Below are 12,202 nucleotides of genomic sequence, written 5' to 3'. Positions count from 1 at the left end.
CAAGTTCTATGACATTTGATGTAAAACTAGGCAGGGATTCTCAGTGGAGGTTTCCTTCGTAAACAGGATTTTGTTCAAATTATTTCATCTAGAGTAACTTTATTTATTTGTTAGTTACTATTTTTTTTATTTTTAAAAATTCCAGTGTAGTTAACATACAGTGTTATATTAGTTCCAGGCATACAATACAGTGATTCAATAATTCCATATACTACTCAGTGCTCATCATGAGAAGTGTGCTCTTAATCCCCTTCACCTGTTTCACTCATCCCTCACCCACTTCCCTTCTGGTAACTATTAGTTTGGTCCCTATATTTAAATTTTTAAAAAATGTTTATTCATTTTTGAGAGAGACAGAGACAGAGAGTATGAGTGGGTAAGGGGTGGAGAGAGAGGGAGACACAGAATCCAAAGCAGGCTACAGGCTCTGAGCTGTCAGCACAGAGCCCAACGTGGGGCTCAAACCCACGAACCGTGAAATCGTGACCTGAGCCGAAGTTGGACGCTTAACCGACTGAGCCACCCAGGCGCCCCAAGTTTTTCTCTATATTTAAAAGTCTGTTTTTTAATTTGTATTTTTTTGTTAAATTCCACATATGAATGAGATCATATGGTATTTGTCTTTCTCGGACTTATTTCACTTAGCATTATACCATCTAGATCCATCCATGTTGGTGCAAATGGCAAGATTTCATTCTTTTTTGTGGCTGAGCAATATTCCATTGTGTATATATATATAATATATATTTTATATACAATACATATATCCATATATGCATGCCACATCTTCTGTATCCATTCATCTGTCGATGGACACTTGGATTGCTTCCATGATTTGGCTATTGTAAATAATGGTGCAATAAACATAGGGGTGCATATATCTTTTTGAACTAGGTTTTCATATTCATGGGGTAAATACTCATCTAGAGTAATTTTAGACTTGACAAGCTCTTAAAGGTGCTTGAAGGTAAGCAACTTCACTTGGGGGGTGGGGGATGATTCCAAAGCTGTTTCTAAAAGGGTGCCTTATTGGCTTTGCTTTGTGAGACGGTATTTGCTGCTAACAAAGTCCTTGGTAAACACTAGGTTAAAGAAAGCTTTAAAAATAAAATGAGATGGATTACTTTACCAGAGGACTTCTCTAAGGTTTTAGTGCTATTGTGATTGTGAATCACTTATTCAAGGGTAGGTATGAAACATTTCTCAAATTTATTTAACCACAGAACCTCATTTCATAGAATCCCTATTGATGTCTCAAGGAAAACAATTGGTGAAATGCTGTTCTCTAGCGTATATTAGTTAACTTAAGCAGCTCCCACAAGTTCAGTTAATAATTAAGTATAGGCACAAAGCTTACATATAAGAATTTACCGTTGTATTCTTTTTTTTTTATAACTATACATGTGGGAAAAACCAAGATATCTGACTGTAGGAAAATGGTTAAATTAGTTTTGGCTCATTCAGATAATGGAGTATTATTTAGTTATGACAAATCATGTTTTAGTCTCTCCAACTTAAAGGAATAATTAAGGTCATGGGAAAATACTCAAAATGTTTTAAGAAAAAAAAAAAAAGAGAGAGATTGCAGGGGTTTAAGAATGCAGATTCTGCAGCCAGACTGCTGGGGTTCAAATCCTGGTTCACCACTTATTAGCTGTGTGAAAGAAAACACAAGTGCATGCACGACATCTGGTAAAACCTCACTCCATATAAGATGAACAGTCCTGTGGCAGGAAGAAGAATAGCCTCTGCTAGGATGCTTAACATCCTAATCCCTAAAACCTGCAAAGACGCTGCTTTCCTGGCCAAAGGACATTGCAGACATGATGCAGTTAAAAGCTTTGCGTGGGGAAGACTATCGTGAATTATCCAGTTGGGCTTGGTGTAACCATGTAGGTCCAGGTGGGTCAGAGAAACGGAGACTTGAAGGTGCCACACTGCCAGCAGTGAAGAGGGCGGAAGGGGCCGTGAGCCAAGAAACGCAGGCAGCCTCTAGGGAAAGGGACGGAGCCCTAGAGTCTCCGGAAAGAACACAGCCCTACTAACACCTTGATTTTGGCCCAGGCAGACACTATCTTAGTCTGCTTAAGCAGCCATAACAAAATGCCATGGATTGGGTGGCTTACCCAACAGAAATGTATTTTCTCACAGTTCTGGAGGCTGGAAGTCTGAGCTCTGGGTGCCAGCATGGTTGGGTTGTGGTGAGAACTGTCTCCCTGTTTTGCAGATGGCCACCTCTCACTGGGTCCTCACATGGCAGAGATAGGGAGAGATCTAGATCTCTGGTGTCTTTTCTTAGAAGGGCACTAATTCTATCACAAGGGCCCCACCCTTATGACCTCACCTAACCCTAATTACCTCTCACAAAGTGCCCATCTCCATTGGGGGTTAGGGCTCAACATATGAATTTCTTTTAACTTAATTTTTTTCTATTTCTATTTTAAATTTTATTTAAATCCAAGTTAGTTAACATATAGTGTGATGATAGTTTCAGGAGCACAATGTAGTGATTCATCACTTACATATAACACCCAGTGCTCACCCCAACAAGTGCTCTCCTTAGTACTATCGCCTAGTTAGCCCATCCCCTGCCTACCTCCCTTCCAGCAACCCTCAGTTTGTTCTCTGTATTTAAGAGTCTCTTACGGTTTGCCTCTGTATTTGTCTTATTTTTTCCTTCCGTTCCCCATGTTCATGTGTTTTGTTTCTAAATTCCATATATGAGTGAAATCATATGATATCTGTCTTTCTCTGACTGTATTTCACTTAGCATAATACATTCTAATTCCATCCACGTTGTCAGCATATGAATTTAGAGGGGACACAATTCAATCCATAGCTGACACACTACAAACTTCTGACCTCTAGAGCTGTAAGATAATAAATTTGTGTTGTTTTAAGCCCCTTTATTTGTGGCGATTTGTTACAGCAGTGATAGGAAATGAATACAAATATAAGCCCAATATTACCTTCTATGCACGTATGTGCATGGAGAAGCCTAGGCAGGTAGCAGTTAGGATTAGGAATTACTTTTATTTTTATCTTTATTCCTTGTTTTCCAATGAATTAATTAAAAGCATGAGTTAATTAAAAAATATAAAACAAACCAGAAAAAAAATCTTTTAAACGTTATTAGCCATGCCAAGAAAAGTAGATAAAGCTGCTTCATGGACTAGGCAATCCGCAAGCCTTTGTATCTCACCAGATAGCACACACCCAGAGGAGCTGACACCCGCCCCCAACCAGGGCCTCTGGTGAGCCCTGCTCACGTCTGTGACAGCGGCATTCCAGGCCGTGGTCTGCAAGGTGGACTAAGGAGCAGAGGGGGCAGCTAAATTTCACTCCAAATTAGTAAATGCTGTCAGCGCGCCCCCCCCCCCCCCCCGCCCATCATGAATGGAAAACTAGAAAACACAAATTTGTGTTTCCTGCTTATTTAATCATAAATAATTAAATCCCGTTCTGGTCCACAGAGAGAAAGCCAGGCCTTGGCTACACTTCTGAATTTTCCAGGCAAGAAGGATTTCCCCTGGGCATCTGTGACAGGCTGTGCTGCCCAGGGGAGGAGGCATCAGAGAGAAGAACCACGGTTGCTCCCTGACAAGGAACCCGAGCGAAGGTGGCACAGGCTGGAAGCACAGCCGTTACCATCCCAGACAGCCGGACCCTTCTTCCGTAGGAACAAGGCTAACTTCTAGCAAGCCAAGGATGTGGCTTCCAAAAGTTTAGAAAATTATTTTGGCCAAACACTGTGATTTTGGTGACCATTACACTCCACATATATGGTGTCTGAGTTCTTAAATCAAAGATCCTTTGTTTCTACATTTCTCAAAAGAAAAGAAAAAGCCATCACCCACTCTTACTTAAAAACCAAACTGAACCGAACAAAGACGCCCACCAGATGCCATGCCTTGGCCAGGCCTCCTTCAATGACCTCCTTTCTTCACGCAGCATGGCGATAAGATTGCAAACATCTAAGACGACTCACAAGTCGCCAGAAAGAAATGAGCTCAGACTTGTATTTTCAACTTCATTTCCTCCCAGTAAAAGGGAATATCCTTCCTGTCAGATCCGGGGAGCAGGTGATTGTGGGGTTCCAGCTGTGACCCACACACCAAAAGCTGGTCCCTGGTCCTTTTATCTCTTTTCCTGAAAGTCGCAGGGTTTTGAAATGCAATGACATGAATCTTCAGATCGTAAGCCTAGCTCGGACATGAGAAATACCCCTGGCCCGGTGAAACAAGTCTGAGAAATTTCCAAATATTATTCCTTAAAGATCGGGGTGTTGGATGAGCTGCTGATATTGGGTCATCCTCAATGAACAGGACTGGAAGGTGAAACCTCTAGAAGGAAAGAGCTCTGCTTCTCTAGGTGAAGCACAGTTTCAAGACCAAAAAAGAAAAAGAAAATTAAAACAGAAAGAATGAAAATCACGGCAAATAGCAGTTCCCCCACCAAGCTCTTTTTGTTAAACGCATTTCTACCAACATGGTGGGTCTGACTGTGTGATGATTTCTACCCCCCCAAAGGGAAAGAGAAAGGAAACATTTTTATGGACTCGCAATTTCACTGTGCCCCAGTACACTTTGTTTTTTGAAATCACAGCTGACTATTGAAAACGAATTCCTGAACTCAGGTTTTGTAAGTGAGATTTTAAATTTTAATGAAGTAAATACGAAAATACACCAACTAGGAACAGAAAGCGATTTTATAATGCAGGTTTTGACATTTATTTCAGCAGCTGTAGAAGAACAACTCCTACATAATTCTGTAAGGTTTTCTAGCTCTTGTCTTAAGACATAACAGTAACTGTAGTAACAACAAAAGAGTAACTCTTCTTGGGTACTGGGCACGGAGGTCGGTATGATCTTACTCCCGTCTTACTGGTGAGGAGACTGAGGCTTACACAGGTGAAGTAAGCCAGTCACACAGTTAAGCAAGCAGGGGAGTCGGGATCTGAACTTCAAATATAAATCCAGAGAAGTGACTGTGACATTTAGGCACCTAAGTTTCCTTGACCAGTTTTTTTTACATAAGGTATGAATTTCTATTTGAGAAATACAGACAGACTGGGAATACCTGTGAGGTTGGATGCACACAGGTTTTGGGAAACCTTTGACGGTTACATTGAACGTCATGAGAAATAAAATACCATTACATGAAATCCAATATGCACTCTTTGGTACACTCCCCACCCACCGCCCCTAGCTCCCCACCCTGTAAGTAGTAGCTTATTCACAAAGATCAGATGGATGTGAAATGCCAGTCTCCTGAGGGAATAGCAGCATGGCTGGTTAAGAGACACAGTCATATCCTGACTGGACTCCTGCAGTCACAGGGGACATCCTGCTCCCACGCCTGGCTTTGATTAGCTCACATTTCTTACGAGGGGTAGAGCAGGGATTTTTACAAGAATTAGGTCCTTTGATTCATCTTTTCTTTCTTAGCTCAAGATTACATCTTTTTTAGCACGTGGTGGAGTCTGATTTTTTTTGGAAGCCGCTCTCCTAACTTGGAGCACGGAGTAGCCACACACAGGGGTAAAGAGTAGGCGACACAGATGCCCTGTGGTGTCCCCAACAAGGCATGAGCACCACTGGGGGCCAGCCGTGACACTGTGCATTCATCAGAAGACCCAGCACAATGAGCAGTGGTGGCAGAACTTGCTTAGAGCGGGGAATTAAACGGGTAGAGATGTAGTGCCTTTTCTCAAGTTCTACTTCCCAGAAGCCAGAGCCGTGGGTTCTTCATGGGAGAAAGACTGGAGTCCCTACCTTCTTGGGAGCGGGGCTGATAGGCTTAGCCTCAGCAGTTGCCCCTTCCAAACCTTGGGGGGCAATGCCCAAAGAGAAGTTTGAATTCTGGGATTTGAGAGGTCCTGATTTCACCACATACATTCACCCTTTGCCAAACACTTCTTCGGTCTAACCTTTTCTTGACAATTCCTTCCCAAATGGCATGTGTTTTTTAAAAATGAGCATATCTGCTGGGTAAATAAATAAATCAATTTGAAGATAAATAAAACACAAGGAATTTCTGGTCCCAGGTAGAAGGATCAATCATGAGCAAAGAGAACAGCAGAAAGCAGTCGCGGTGTTCAATGACCACCAGTAAACTAATGTATTTGGCTTTGGCCCCAACCCACCAAACATGTTCAGCTAATGGAGTGGACACTTATTCCTGCATGTTCTCAAACTAAGAGATTGAGTCTTCATTTAAGTACCCAATTCTTCCAAAGATTTCAGGGAATAGACCTGTGTCTGGAATGAAGGAGCTTCTTTCTGGTAAACCAACTTTCAGAAAGAACTCACAGGAGCCATCAGGCTAGATAGCTCACCCAGACCATGCTGGTCCCCTCCGCCATCTGCTCAGCTCTTTTGGATAGCACCAGCAGTTTTGCCTATTGTAATTTGGAGCACTGGGGTTAAGTTCTGAAAGCACAAAGGACCCATTCTGGGTCACTAGGGTAGCACTGTCTCGTGGCCTCTGGGAGCAAACTCATTCACCCAGACCGTGATGAGCAGGGGATTTCAGAGCTAGAGTGGGTCCAAAAATCAGGGGGTAGGAAGGACCCAAGACAATGCAGGGGTCAGACCGGAGACTGGGAGAGGGTCGGGGGGAGACTGAGCTCAGTCACTGTAGGCTGGAGAGGGGAGCTGTTACTACATACCTTGTAGACCTCCAGGGCAGAGGGGCAGGTTCAGGGGTGGCTAAGAAAGGGTATAGAAAGAATACGGACTTCGGAATCAGATGAGCCAGGGTTTGAACCTGGTTCTGCCACTACCTGGCTGAGTGACCTCGGCAGGTTACTTAATCTCTCTGGACTCTGGTATTAATTCTTTGAAAGGGGAATAATAGTATAGGCCCATGACCTCTTATGTCCAATTTGAAAATCCAAACAAGCTCTAAAAAACCAGCTTTGTCATAACTTACTTGGCAGCAAACCTCACGAGACCAGGCATGAAGTCCTTCTTGATGTAACGATCCCACTTGATGAAACTAACTCCTCTTCAGTTTTATAGCAGAAGTCTAATGCAGTGATGGGGGTAGCTCAGGACCCTGTCTGGGGCGGGGCGGGGCGTGGTGGTCACGTAATAGCATATGCATTGCAATGCTTTTATAAATAATAGTATATACACATTATGGCTTTTCTTAAATCAGAAAAATTCTGAATAGATCTGGCCTCAAGGGTTTGGATAATTTGTGTTACATCTCTGAAGACTGTTGGGAGGAATAAATGAGAAAAGGAAAAATGAGAAAATGTGTGTGAAGTCACTAGTATGGTACACAGCTTTAAGGTAACTTGTAGCTACCACGATTAGGCTTCTGTCACCAAGGAATGTTCAGGAAATATGGTAGTAGAGATAATGCTCTGCAAGGTGCTCCACGTTAAGCTTTAGTACTGTCACACAGCCAGCTGGACCCCTACAGGTTATATAACCTGTGCCTGCCTGTGCGAAAGGGAAACACTGAGCCCTCTGTCACCTGGGCCTGTGACAGAATTTTTCTACCGGTTGCCAACACATGGTCTTCTACTATGGAGCAAAGAGGGCATCCCCAGTGAAGACTACTTTAGCATGGAATAAGCCACCAAGCTCTCTTTCATGAATATTATGCTGACATAATTTTTTTTTTCTGTCTAGGACTTTTTTTTCATGATATTTGAAGATCATAGAGGAGAGAGAAAAAAGACCCAGCCAATAATCTTTATAATAATGTAATGATCACCTCCTGTGCAACCTTAATTCAAACTGACAATTGAAGCTGAAACTCGTTGGAAATTTTATCTTTATAAGATATGTAACTATCACATCTTTCCACATATTAAAAACATGAGCAGACACTCCAAGTTATGGAACTCAATATCCACACCTTCTCCTTTACCACTCCCCATGATGTCCCACTGGGCAACTTATCTGACTTGGTAGATCAGTTCAACATCTGGCATGAAAATGGATACTATTTTGAAAAACCAAAGTAATCATCACCTAACTAACTAGGTTTCTCTGTCATGCCTAGAATTTGGAAGTGAAACCAGGATATCCAATAATAGACACCAGGCACTAAAGTGAGAACTGTTGACAGCCTTAATATGAAAAGACATTTGGAAAGATCCGAATTTTAACTTCAATAAAATGTTTGGGTTTTCCTCCCAAACTTGATCCTCAGGGGTGTGTTAGGCTAGTGCACCTGCTGGAATGCTTCCTTTCTTCTCTACTTCTGAGTGCCATCAACAGAAGGCACACGTGTGTTCACTCTTGGGAATATGGCCTCCCACACGACACACAGCCTTTGTCAACATGCATGGCAACATGCCTTCAGAAGTTCTTATGCTGAGGAAGAGCTCAACAGAAGCTGGTGGAATGGACTCATTAAAGTGGAAAGACTTTTCTTCCATCAATTCATGGATGAAGGCAGCTCTTTCCATCAATTCATGGATGAAGGCAGCTCTTTGTTGTCTGGCTTCAAACCAACTCTTTCATTTTGTTTTAAATCTCTTCCTTTAATCCACTCTAACCTTATTTAAGTACCTCAAACATACCAAGTTTCTTTTCCTTTTGGGCCTTCCTTGGTGCCCCTTCCTTCTCACTGGAACGATTGCACCTACCCCCTGAACCCAACTTTACTCCTTCAGTTCAAAGCTTGGATAGTAGTTTCCTAAGAAAGGAAGACTTCCCTTATACCCCCAGTGAGGTGATCTTCCTTGATCTGTGCTCTTACAGATTTTCATGCTTCTCTGCCATGAAATCGCCATGTTTGTCTGAAGTAAGTTTCTCTTACTGAGCTGTAAGTTCCTTAAGGGCAGGAACTGCATCTGCCTTGCTCACCTCTGTATGAGCAAAAGTCACACAGATCCTATTTAAGTGGAACTTCTTCCTTTAAAATCTCCTAAGAGCCAACAAGATAAAATTTCCAAAATAATTTTCCTAACAACTGTTTTTTGAAAATGACAGTATCATTTTAAAAATATCTTTCTCCATCTTTGAAAGGCAGGGAAACTAAAAGCAAAAACAAGTTTGTCTTTGCAACACCCGGGGAATGGTTGGAGAGAATTAGTAGATCTCTTTCCCTATTGCATCTTTGCTCTCAGTGGATTCTCCTTGCCTTAGGTTTTAGGAATCCAGCATGTCATCAACATGATTTCCACCAGAGGAGAAGTTAAAAATTATATTTTTCATCACCTGATGTCAAATCATCACGCTGGGTCACGCAACAGACCAGCTGAGTCACCTCTACTGGTGGGACATGTGGAGTAGCACAATAGGAACTTAGCAACATCTCCATTCACCAAACCAAAGTTGGAGCCAACAGTTCTAACCCTGGCCATGAATCGTCCAGTTTGGCTGCTCAGAGCGATGTGTCAGCCTCCTCCTTGATTACGAACTTAGAGGCTGGCTAGCCAAGCAACACTCCAAACATTACCAGGCATGGAGAGAAAGAAAATCACATTTTTCATTCGGTTCCTTTCAATCCATGTCATAATTCTGGGAAGCCCTGCCACCTACTTTAAATGTTCTAGAGATAAACATGAAGGAATGAGGTGCACACGCATCATTTTCACGACTGTGTTCAGTACAATAATTAGACAGCTGCAGTATGCAGACTTGCATGGATGGATTACCATCTTACCAAAGTGGCAGAATCAATCCTATGGAATGGGATATAGGGGAGGACATTACAGGGAAGTGCTGGGAAAAGTAGTCCTGGGCTGCTGGGATGCTAAGGGAAAACACTAGAACCCTGTCTTATTTTAAGCCTGGTGGGGAAGATCAAAAGACTGCAGCAGGTCAGGGAACAGAGGAAAGTGTTGAAATGTTTTTAATCTTGTTCACATGGGAGAAATAAAGGAAGGGAACAATATGGTGGGAGGCTCAATTAAGAAGAGGAGTAAAGGGCATCTGGGTGCCTCAGTCAGTTAAGCATCTGACTCTTGATCTCAGCTCAGGTCTTGATCTCAGGGTCATGAGTTGAAGCCCTGCATTGGGCTCCACACTGGGCGTGGAGCCTACTTAAAAACAAAACAAAACAAAAAAAGTGGAGTGAAGAAAAATGAAAATACCCACTGAGCACATGCACTTGCAGGAAGGTTCTATAATAAATAACATAAAGGGAGGGTTAGGTAGGTAGAGCCAGCTATAACTGACAGGAGAGCCATGGTATCTACCTCCTATGTGAGCAGAAGTTGATGAGATGCCTGAAGAACCTTCCTCTGCCAGACTTTGGGCTCTTGTGCAGGCCCTTTACAGTCACTTATACATGAAGTAGGCTCCTCAGATTGGGCTGAATTCAAGTGGTATAAAACCTTTTTCTAGGATACCATGCAGAATGCCCATTGGCATCTCTGTGCCAAGCTAGCCCACAAGAATTTGAAATGAACTTGACAACTAAGGATCTTTGGGAAAAGCCAACTGGTCACTATTAAGCACACACACAAAAAATCCTCCCTTGCAAGTTTTCTTTGCCTCACTTAGCTGGCCACTGCCCTGTGACCTGTAGGAATTAAAAACCATATCAAGAAAGTCACCAGGCTTTTCCTCTTTTCCCTCTCTTTCTTTCCTTCATGAACAATTTAGTCCAAAAGCCACTGGGGAGGAGCTCTAGAAGATGGTGTCTGCAGTTGAGGGTAGGATACCACAGTGGCCCAGAGTGCTGTGCTGAAGCCACAGCAGGTGGGTGGGGGACAGAGGTGACCTAGCACAGGGTATTGGAACCCAAGTTGGGTAAGGAAAATAGGAGACTGGTTACATAAGGCAAGGAGAGGATTGCTCAAACAATAAATACATCAAGGGTATTTGAACCGGGTATCTTGTCAACAAGGAGGTTACAAATATGGGGAGAATATGAGCCCTGTGGTATTAGATTAGAGTTAAAGGTATCAGGGTGAGCTCATGATTTTCAAGATAGATAGGTAGGTAGGTAGGTGGATACACAGACAGGCAGACAGACAGACAGAATGTGTATATATTTTCTAATTCTGTTCTTTGAGAGTGCCTGGGAACAGGGACAAACAATCTAATAACAATGAGCACACCAATCACCCAGATTTTGATTTCTAAATTCCATTCTCCACTAACAGGAATTAGTGCTATTTGAAAAAATGGCTGATTTCAGGGTTAGGAAAGTATCAGATGAGACTGGAACATATTGTGGTGTCAGAAAGTGAGGACGTTTCCATAGGATAATGAGACCATGTCAAAAGGACATGAAGTTAACTTGAAAGGGCTCCCATAAGCTGTATCTACACAAATTAAGAATAAAACTAACAGAAATGGATTATAACCCACTGAATATAATAGGAACCCACAAGACCACACTTACATAAATAGATACATGAATAGATTTAAAGTTTGATGAGAAGTAGGATAAAGATTACATAGTGCCAAACTAACTGTACAGAATATTTAATGTTTATTTATTATTTATTTATTATTTTAAAAAATCTTAATGTGTATTTATTCTTGAGAGAGAGAGAGAGAGAGAGAGCACGAAGCGGGTAGGGGCAGAGAGAGAGGGAGACACAGAATCCAAAGCAGGCTCCGGGATCTGAGCTGTCAGCACAGAGCCCAATGCAGGGCTTGAACCCACAAACCAGGACTTCATGACCTGAGCCAAAGTCGGACACTTAACCGACTGAGCCACCCAGGCGTCCCATGTTTGTTTGTTTGTTTATTGAGAGAGAGACAGAGGACAAGCAGGGGAGGGGCAGAGAGAGAAGGAGACACAGACTCTGAAGCAGGCTCCAGGCTCCGAGCCGTCAGCACAGAACCCGACACGGGGCTTGAACTCATGAACCATGAGAGCGTGACCTGAGCTGAAGTCGAACACTTAATTGACTGAGTCACCCAGAGGCCCCAGAATATTTATTAATTACAAAGGAAAAAGTAATTTTACTCTAGAACCTTATAAGACACTCCCTCAATCAGGTGATCCAAGTTGATATTATATGAAAAAAAAGTCAACATCTGTCCCTGATTGGACACAGTGAGAAGAAATAACATCATTTTTGTGGTAGTCCTACCAAGATGCATAACCTACATGTACTCATGTGAAAGCATAGACAAATCCAGAATGAGGCATATTCTATAAAATTGGGGATGACGGAGATCATGTTGGCAATTTATTCTCAAATGGTTCATAATAAGAGATATTTGCACTGTACTTGGGAACTTAAGGTTGAGACTGTTTCAAAATTTAAAAATTA

At 42.3% G+C, this 12,202-nt stretch overlaps 1 protein-coding gene across 8 annotated transcripts in view; it reads right to left on the bottom strand.

Moving 5' to 3' along the window:
- The window catches only part of PALM2AKAP2 (PALM2 and AKAP2 fusion), a 443,327-nt gene that overhangs the window by 19,521 nt on the left and 411,604 nt on the right, over window positions 1-12,202 (bottom strand). The window lies entirely within an intron of this gene.

This window comes from Panthera uncia, chromosome D4, assembly GCF_023721935.1.
Source record: "Panthera uncia isolate 11264 chromosome D4, Puncia_PCG_1.0, whole genome shotgun sequence".
Lineage (NCBI taxonomy): Eukaryota > Metazoa > Chordata > Mammalia > Carnivora > Felidae > Panthera > Panthera uncia.
This window is presented reverse-complemented; position numbering and strand designations above follow the sequence as displayed.